Source organism: Octodon degus, unplaced genomic scaffold (genome assembly GCF_000260255.1).
Source record: "Octodon degus isolate 3935 unplaced genomic scaffold, OctDeg1.0 scaffold00078, whole genome shotgun sequence".
In the NCBI taxonomy this organism is placed as follows: domain Eukaryota; kingdom Metazoa; phylum Chordata; class Mammalia; order Rodentia; family Octodontidae; genus Octodon; species Octodon degus.
In genome coordinates, this window is record NW_004524654.1 from 7,314,537 (window position 1) to 7,323,068 (window position 8,532).

The following is an 8,532-nucleotide window of genomic DNA, read 5'->3' on the forward strand; positions in this document are numbered from 1 at the left end:
AGTCTGCCCATAGGTGGCAGTGGTCTGAGCTTGGGTATAGCTGACATCAGTAGGCTGTCCATAGGTTCCATAGCTTTGTTGCCCATATGCCTGGGTGGTCTGTGCATATCCTTGAGTTGGCTGGGCTGTGTAAGCACTGTAGCCCTGCTGGGCTGCAGCTTGGCTGTAGGTACTATAATCCGTGGACGCCATTTTCTCTCCTTCCTCCTCGTTCTCTCTGGTTTCCATTTTTAATAAATCAAGACAATCCCAGGATTTTTTTTCACCAAAACTCTAAATCCCTGCAAAAATTTAAAATTACCAGAGCATAAGCTAGACAAATTGTGATGTCATGTCTTGTCAGCTCATTCCTAGGACTATTTCTCAACAGAGATATAATCCCAGAGGTCTTAGAACTAATCAGATATGGCAAACGGATAGTACTCAGATAGCCTTTTTTTTTTTTAAACAAACTTAAATATATTCATGCCTCTATAAATACCTTCTCATATATGATCCATGATACCTGTCACTGAGGTAAACAAAGTTGACATAATGTACATCAGAGCCTTTGCTACCTTGGGAGTGCCACAAAAAATAAAAATTGAGGGGCTGGGGAGATAGCTCAGTAGAATAAGTGCTTGCCTGGCAAGTGCAAAGGCCTGAGTTCAATTCCTGGTTCCACAAAATAAATAAATTAATTAATTAAAAATAAAAAAATAAAAATTGATAAAAGTCCTGCCTATAGTGGCAAACATTTTCAAAATTTTCTTGACAACTAAAATATAAAGCATGATACAGAGATTCCCCTATAATCTTCAAAGTCAAACAATACTCAAGCACAGTTATCTTAAATTAAAAAATCAACTAGCTAAGCAACAGACAGGGGGAATACAGGGTCTGAAATTTCTTCAAGTGTATTTAGATTTTTGCTACATTGTTTTAAACTTTCTGAGCCCTGATCCTAATTCTGATATGCCACCAGCCATGTTACACTGGAGACAAGACTCTACTCACTCTCAAAAAATCTTTACCCCTTGAGGGTTGGCCAGATAGCTCAGCAGATTAAAGCGCCTGTTTAGGCAGCCACAGGGGCCAGTCCCGGCCTATCTTGCTGCCCCGCCACTGAGATGGTGATTGAGACTGGGCACAGTGGAGCATGCCTGTAATTCCAGCACTTGGGAGGCTTAAAATCAGGAAGGATCACTAGGAGTCTGATCTGTGTAGTGAGAGCCTGTAGACCCTACACTAAATACATTAAAAAAAAAAAAAAAATCTTGACTATGTGTAGCTTGGCATGACCTCCAAACAGGTGTCTGGAATAGTCAGCATCACTCTTAAATGATGCTAAGGGGCTAAGAATATGCGTGTATTTTCACAGAAAATAGAGAGACATTATATATGGATTCCATCTTGATGTGTGTGCCCATGGACCAGTTAGTTCCACAGAGGATCACTGGCACCTCTCCCATGCATGGAGAAACGCCAAACCTCCAATTCGAGCCTTCCAGCACTTGTGCACCAAGGATCCTCGTCTTTCATGGCAGAGAAGGACCTGTCACCACCTACTGGAGCTGCTCCATGACCAAAACCCAACTTACCTATGCAACAGGTCAAATCCTCCACCAAGACCTCAAGCAATGAACCCAACAGCACCTCATCCACTGTGCTGGGAAGGCTACAGAAGACCATTCATAAGGCATGCCATCTAGTTAATAGCCAGACTTTGGTTCAATCAACTGGAAATCTTTTCTTTACAATGCTTGCTCTCCTAGCAGCTACAGTATATATTTCTGTGGTTCATGGGGAAGAGTATTGGACCTGTATACCTAATCTACCCTTGAGAGACCCCTTACATGGATGGACAGGCACTCAGATATTTTTTATCCTATAGAGAACAATAACCTCATATTCTGCCTGGCCTAAAAATTTTAATACATTTATTTATTTTTATGTATTTTGTATAGGGTCTCATTATGCAGCTTAGACTCACAGTAATCCTCCTGTTTTCAGCCTCCCCAGCGCTAGGATTATAAGTGTGGGCCACCATGCCTGATCTCCATGGCTGGCTCAGCCAGCCCAGGGGTGGGGCCAATGAGGTATGTGGTGCTGGGGATTAAATCCCAGTCCCTGCACTTGCCTAAGCAGGTGCTTAGTCTGCTGAGATATCTCACCGTACCTTTAATGCATTTGTAAGAACAGGATAAACTTAACATTACCCCCCCCCCCGCATTTTGTATATCTACCTTTATGTGGAGCTGATTTACAGCAAGATTCTAGCCCTTATATGTCAGCTGTGGATCAGAAAGCACAGCAGTCTAAAGGAAAATTTCCATATTAACCTTAAATTCTATTCATTCAGATAGTAATCTTATAAAAATATTTAAACCTGACAACCCTGTCTGTATTCCAAATTTCATACCCCTCATTTTGAGGAAGGTAATTTGGACCCTTGGCAGGCTTGCAGGAATTCGTAGCATGGAAAGGCTATAGGTAAATTTAATTATGCCTTTTTTAGATTGGTCCCCCAGAGGATTCCTTCTGGAAAAAAAAATCAAGATTGGCACGAGATTTCTTTTTTAGGCTCTCGCAATTGTACCATGAACTCAGAGGTCTTGTCCAATGTTACAGTCAGGTAGAGGCCGCTATTCTCCCATCTCCACACTCATTATCAATGACAAAACTAGACACAACATACTTTATGAAAATTAGCCCTACTGAAGAGGAAAATTAAAATTTTAAATAAAGCACTGCCCAGGATGGGCAGCCCAAGTGGACATGTCCGGCAGGCCCAATTACAGAATATTTCTTCCTTGCATAAACCCCCATCTTTGCTGCCTTTGTAGTCAATGACTGCAATATAACTTCAAATATATCAGAACATTTATTGCTTTGTGTAATTCATGCCTGTTTAACAAACAGCCTTGTAATGTAATTTGAAACATGTAAACTCCTTTAGCAACCCATATCACCCAAACCTTAAATCATGTACCAAATCTGCCTGTGTAGCTCCCAGCTCACTTTTTAAAAGCCCTAAAACCCCCACTGGGCAGGGCTCTAACTCTTGGTGAAATCCTACTCAGAAGCCCACTGGTGTAATAAACTGCCTCCGAAACATTCCTGGTGCCTCTTCTTCCCTTGTTTGGTCTGTTTTCTCCAATACTACCTTTTCATGTTGGGAGGATGCAGGCTAGGGATCTGTAATTAGTAAATGGAGCAAAAGTAAAAGTAATATTACAAAGTCATAGGCATATAAAAGTGAACACATGCATTCCTTATACTCATGTACTGTTAGTATGGAAAATAAAATGACAACAAAATGTTATGTACTAATTGCTGTCTAACCCAGTGCATCATGCCTGAACATCTTTCTAATAACTCCACAGTAGTGATCATGGCAGGATGGCTAGAGTTTGGCCTCCAGTCAATCTGACAGAGCCTTGGTATCACTTGTCTACTTCCCTCTTGATAGAGACTTTAATTAAGAGGTTTAGCAGCCGGACCAAGAGGATGATTGGATTAATTATAGACAACCTCCCTAGTTTTTTTTGATAGCCAGAGCAGCTATTGGCTCTGCTGTGCTAGCTCATTCAAAACAGATTGCTCACTTTGTATACAATTAGACAAAAACTGTTGATAGGAGCTAAAATAAATTCAGCAAGAGTGATATAAAATTACAAACCCAAGTAACCATTCTAGAGAACTCTGTCCTTGATCAAAGACCAAATTAAAATTTTGCAATTGCAACAAGGATTAAAATATCAGTATAATATGACTTGCTTTTATATCACCTCCTACCATATAATAAAAGCCCAATCCTTGAGGACTCTGCTTCAGCTTCTTCAAAACAAAGAAGGGTAACTATGGAGGACCACCTGGATGACTCTCCTTGAAAGAAGAGCGACTACCTCCATTTTGGCTAGCCTGGCCCATTTCTATGTATTGATATGTACAAAGATGGCTAAGTTTTGTCTTTATTCCCGCACTTGGTTTTAAACAAAGCAAATGGGTCTAGCAGACGTTAAAGCAATGCTATAGGGTCAGTGAAGCCCTGCCTATAGCTCCCAAGTAAAATGTCAGCTGACAGTAAGCCTCAAGAAAAGAGACTATGACTTCTCAGGACTTAAAAATTATACATCAAGGGCCTCATTCTCCCGCAGGTAGGGTGCTCACACAGCAGCTGGCCTGCAGCTTGTGCTGGTGACGTCCACGCTCTTGTGGGGAGCAGGCCAGGTCAGGCAGTTCCTGTTCTTGAATGCATGCCTGCACCCCAGGCTTTTGGTCTAACACCCACCCAACCATGGCTTTCACTTTGGAAGAGTTGCAGAATGATATAGAAGAGGTAAAGTTGTTGCTGAAAAAGCCACTAGGAATAGAGTACATGATGCCCTGATAGCTGAAAAATACAAAACTGAAACAAAATTAAAGAGTAAGATGCAACAAAAACCACAGAAGAAACCAGAACTTCTTGACAATGAAAAACTGGCTGCTGTGTTGCTTCCATCACAACAGGATACACAGTGATGATCAGTAGTTATGGATGGATCAGTCAGATAAGTTTGTGAAAATCCACATTACCTTCACTGGAACTCATCAAGTTCCTGCTGAGAATGCGCAGGTACATTTCACAGAGAAGTCATTTGATCTTTTGGTAAAGAATCTAAATGGAAAGAGTTACTCTACGCTTGTGAACAATCTCTTGAAACCCATCTCAGTGGAACGCAGTTCAAAAAAAAAAAAAGTCAAGACTGATACAGTTTTTATCTTGTGTAGAAAGAAAGCTGAAAACACTCTGTGGGAATACTTAACTCAGGCAGAAAGAGTGGAAAGAAAAAGAAAAGCCATCTTATGATGTTTAGACAGATCCTAGTGGGGGATTAATGAATGTTCTAAAGAAAATTTATGAAGATGAAGATGATGATATGAAGTGAATCATTAATAAATCCTGGGTGGAATCAAGAGAGAAGCAAGCCAAAGAAGATACAGAATTCTGAAAATTTCAAGTTCTTTTGAGAACTGATATAGAAATATTGGTATTTCCAATAAGGCAATATTGGTAAGCTGCACATAGAAATTTGACAGATAGCTACAAAGCCTTCAAAATAAAGATAATGAATTCTTCATTTCTTACTGAAGAATTTATTTAAATAAGATATGCATATTAAGTACTTCCTCCAAAGATGGTTTTATTAGTACCATGGTCATTTTGTTCACAAAAGGGTTACATATTATTCTCATTGAAATATAAAGTCTTGCCTAATGAAAACAAAACATTACCTATATTTTTATTCAGCTAGGAGGTAGAAAACACAAATATATGCTTGCCTGTAAGTTACAGATGTCAGCGTCCACTAATGTAGGAATAAAACTGAATTTCTATATACAATTCAAATTTGTGCTTGTACTTCAAATTTGCTGTTATCGATCCACTATTGCCAGCTTGAGCAGTGCAAATAGCAGGGATTACCATGCATTAATTCAATCACAAATGTTTTTATCTAGATTTAAATATATTTGTTTATGAATATATAATTGAAGTAACAGACAAGCATCTTCGTATAGTACCAGTTAGTAAGTTCTACCATGGGTCAGACTGCTTTAAAACTATTAACCATAAAGTTAAAATAACTTGAAAATTCACCTATTCCTATGTTCAATAAATTTGAACTTTTATATAAAAAAATTATACATCAAAATTAAAGTGCAGATCCCAAACTACTAGATACTGTCCCAATCTGTGACATGCAGATTACTCTTCCTGTATAGCTCTCTAGGCATATTGCAGAGGTGATTTCAGGCCTACTTAGCCCAGCTCACAGCATTCAGGTATTTCCCACCTTTCAGTCACTTAGCCCCAAGCTACTCTTCAGGAATTACCTTAGTTTTGGTTATTACTCTGACTGGACTTAGGCCCTTGGCTCCCCACAACTACAAATATGCCTTAATATCTCACCATTTGTTGCACTGGAAGGGAAAGATCACTTTTCCATGGGGTTACAAATGTGGACCTTTCTGGACCATAATGAGGTCCAGAAGGGCTATTAATACTTAGCAGTTCTGTTCTCTTCTCCCTTAACTTTTACAGTATACATATGGCCAGCCAATAAGTACTTCCCTAACCAAAGCTCAGTAACTCCTCAGTTGCAGTGCTCACCCAGAGTCTGGCAACTTCCTTATTCCAGTAAATTCAAAATCCCAAGAAGCTATCTCATTTAAAAGCTATTTATTATCTCCACAGAAGCAAAGCCCATCATACCAATTCATGACATGAATACCTGGCCTAACTTATGGGTGGGGCACCCTTATGAGGTTTCCTCTGATTTAACAAGCTGGAGCCAGAGGGTAGGGTTTATAAATTGGCATGTTCTGCTATTCACACAAGATGCGGGAAAAGTAGCTTCTCTTAGGCCAGTTGGCAAGGTAGTATTTTATGGTGCTTTAACAAGAATAGGGGCTGGTAAGATGGCTCAGTGGTCTAAAGCACCTACTTAGAACAAGCTTAGCAAAGCACAGGGACCGCGGTTCAATCCCCCAGCACCACATGCCAGCCAGCCCCGCCCCCTGGTGGGCTGAGCTGGCCACACACACACACACACACACACACACAAATAAATAAAATTAAAAAAAAAAAAAAAACAAGAATACCTCAGACTAGGTAATCATAAAGACAAGAAATTCATGTATTATATTTCTAAACATTCTAAAGTTAAAGGCTAAAGGGCTTGCATCTAGCAAGAGCCTTCTTTTCCAAGATCCCATGTGAGAAAGTGGAAGAGAAAGAAAACTCTCATATGACACAGCCAAAGGAAACTTGAAGCTTTAAACCCTTTTGTAACCCATATTAATCCACCCATGGAAGTGGAGCCTTCAAGACCTAAACACTTCCCAAATCTGTTAAATTGGGAATAAGTCTCCAGCACATAATTTTAAGGGGACACATTCAAACCATGACAGGGTAGGCAACAATAAGATGTTTTTGCTATAGTTCTGAAAGAGGAAAAAATGCAGGTACAGAGAACATATGGTCATTTGAGATTAGTAAATACATAAGATTAATAGGCACTAATACAAACAAATGGAACATTTGAATAAAAACAGCATATAATGCTCCTTTAGACATATATATATATTTTTTTTTTCATGTAAATGAAAAAAATTATTTCCTAAAAGGAATTTGTAGCTCACTGAAGTGTAATCCTTTAGGGCTGGGGATGGAATTCAATGGTAGAGTGTTTACCTAGCACATATGAGGTTCTGAGTCCAATCCCAAGCACTAAAATAAATAAAATCCCCTAATACTGAAAAATTAAGATTTCAGAGGTCTTATGTTCCTATAACTTTACTAGAACTATATATTTAAAATAAAAACATATATTTGATAAACTGTATTTAAATTTATTACATTCTATTCAGGTTATATTACCAGTACAACATGCTAGAACTTATGGGACACAATGAAAGCAGTCCTAAGAGGGAGGTTTATAATTGTGAATGTCACAGCAGAAAAACTGGGCAAACCAACTCTGTTTTCATTATTTTATCAGAAAAAAATATTTAGAATTCCTCATTCCTCTTCTTATTCCCTCTTTTCCAGAAAATACTTTAATAATATTGGATAAAACTTTTGTTTGAAACATCCTTTTGACTCCATAGAATATGAAATTCAAGAATAAGAAAAAAAAAAAAAACTCACCACAAGGAAAAGCAAATTATAAAGAATTGTAATAGAATCATGTAAATGTGAAATCTATCAAGATCTAAAACACTTTAGTATTCAGTAATTCTTCCTCATAAACATATGCCATGAGACACAAGAAATCTAGAGAAAATACATACAAGCACATGCTTGCTCTTGGAAAAACCCAAAAAAGTATACATCTCAATTAGAGCAAGTTTATTATCCAGGGATAGTCCAGGTGCAATGTGCTTAACAATTTCATCCTAATTCAACAACAGCTAGTTAAACAGGTGTTTCTTTATGGTTTGTTGCCCTTGCAACTGAATGCAGTTGGTGGGCAACACATTACTTTAGAACTGTGTGACAAAGTTACAACGTACAAGTATCAGATGTATTACTAGCACACAAGTGCCAAACAACATCTGAAGACCTTCACAAGTCTCATAAAATTTGTGAGTTTCATCAAGCCAGAAAAAAAAAATCTAAAATCAGACTACAGGGCAGGGGAGATGGCTCAGTGGAATAAGTGCTTCCCTGGCAAGCTCAAGGGCCTGAGTTCAATCATTGGTTCCAACAAAATAAATAAATAAATAAATAAATAAATAAATAAAATTAGACTACAACAAATATTATCTGCATGTACCAACTCCTTATGATGTGATCATAAAGTACAGTAAACATGTACAAATAAAAACAATTTTGTTATTTTAAAAAGAAAAAACGGTAAGACTTCAAAGTTCAGATTACCAGAAAAAAATAATCTTAAAAAATAATGTAGGGGCTGGGGAGATAGCTCAGTAGAATAAGCACTTGCCTGGCAAGCGCAAGGGCCTGAGTTCAATCCCTGATACCACAAAAAATAAATAAATAAATAA

The 8,532-nt window shown here is 38.2% G+C and overlaps 1 protein-coding gene and 1 pseudogene across 1 annotated transcript in view; one reads left to right on the forward strand and one right to left on the reverse strand.

Annotated features, from left to right (window-relative positions):
* Nucleotides 1–8,532, reverse strand: part of Commd1 (copper metabolism domain containing 1) — a 194,361-nt gene that overhangs the window by 39,304 nt on the left and 146,525 nt on the right. The window lies entirely within an intron of this gene.
* Nucleotides 4,280–4,973, forward strand: LOC101575598 (annotated as a pseudogene).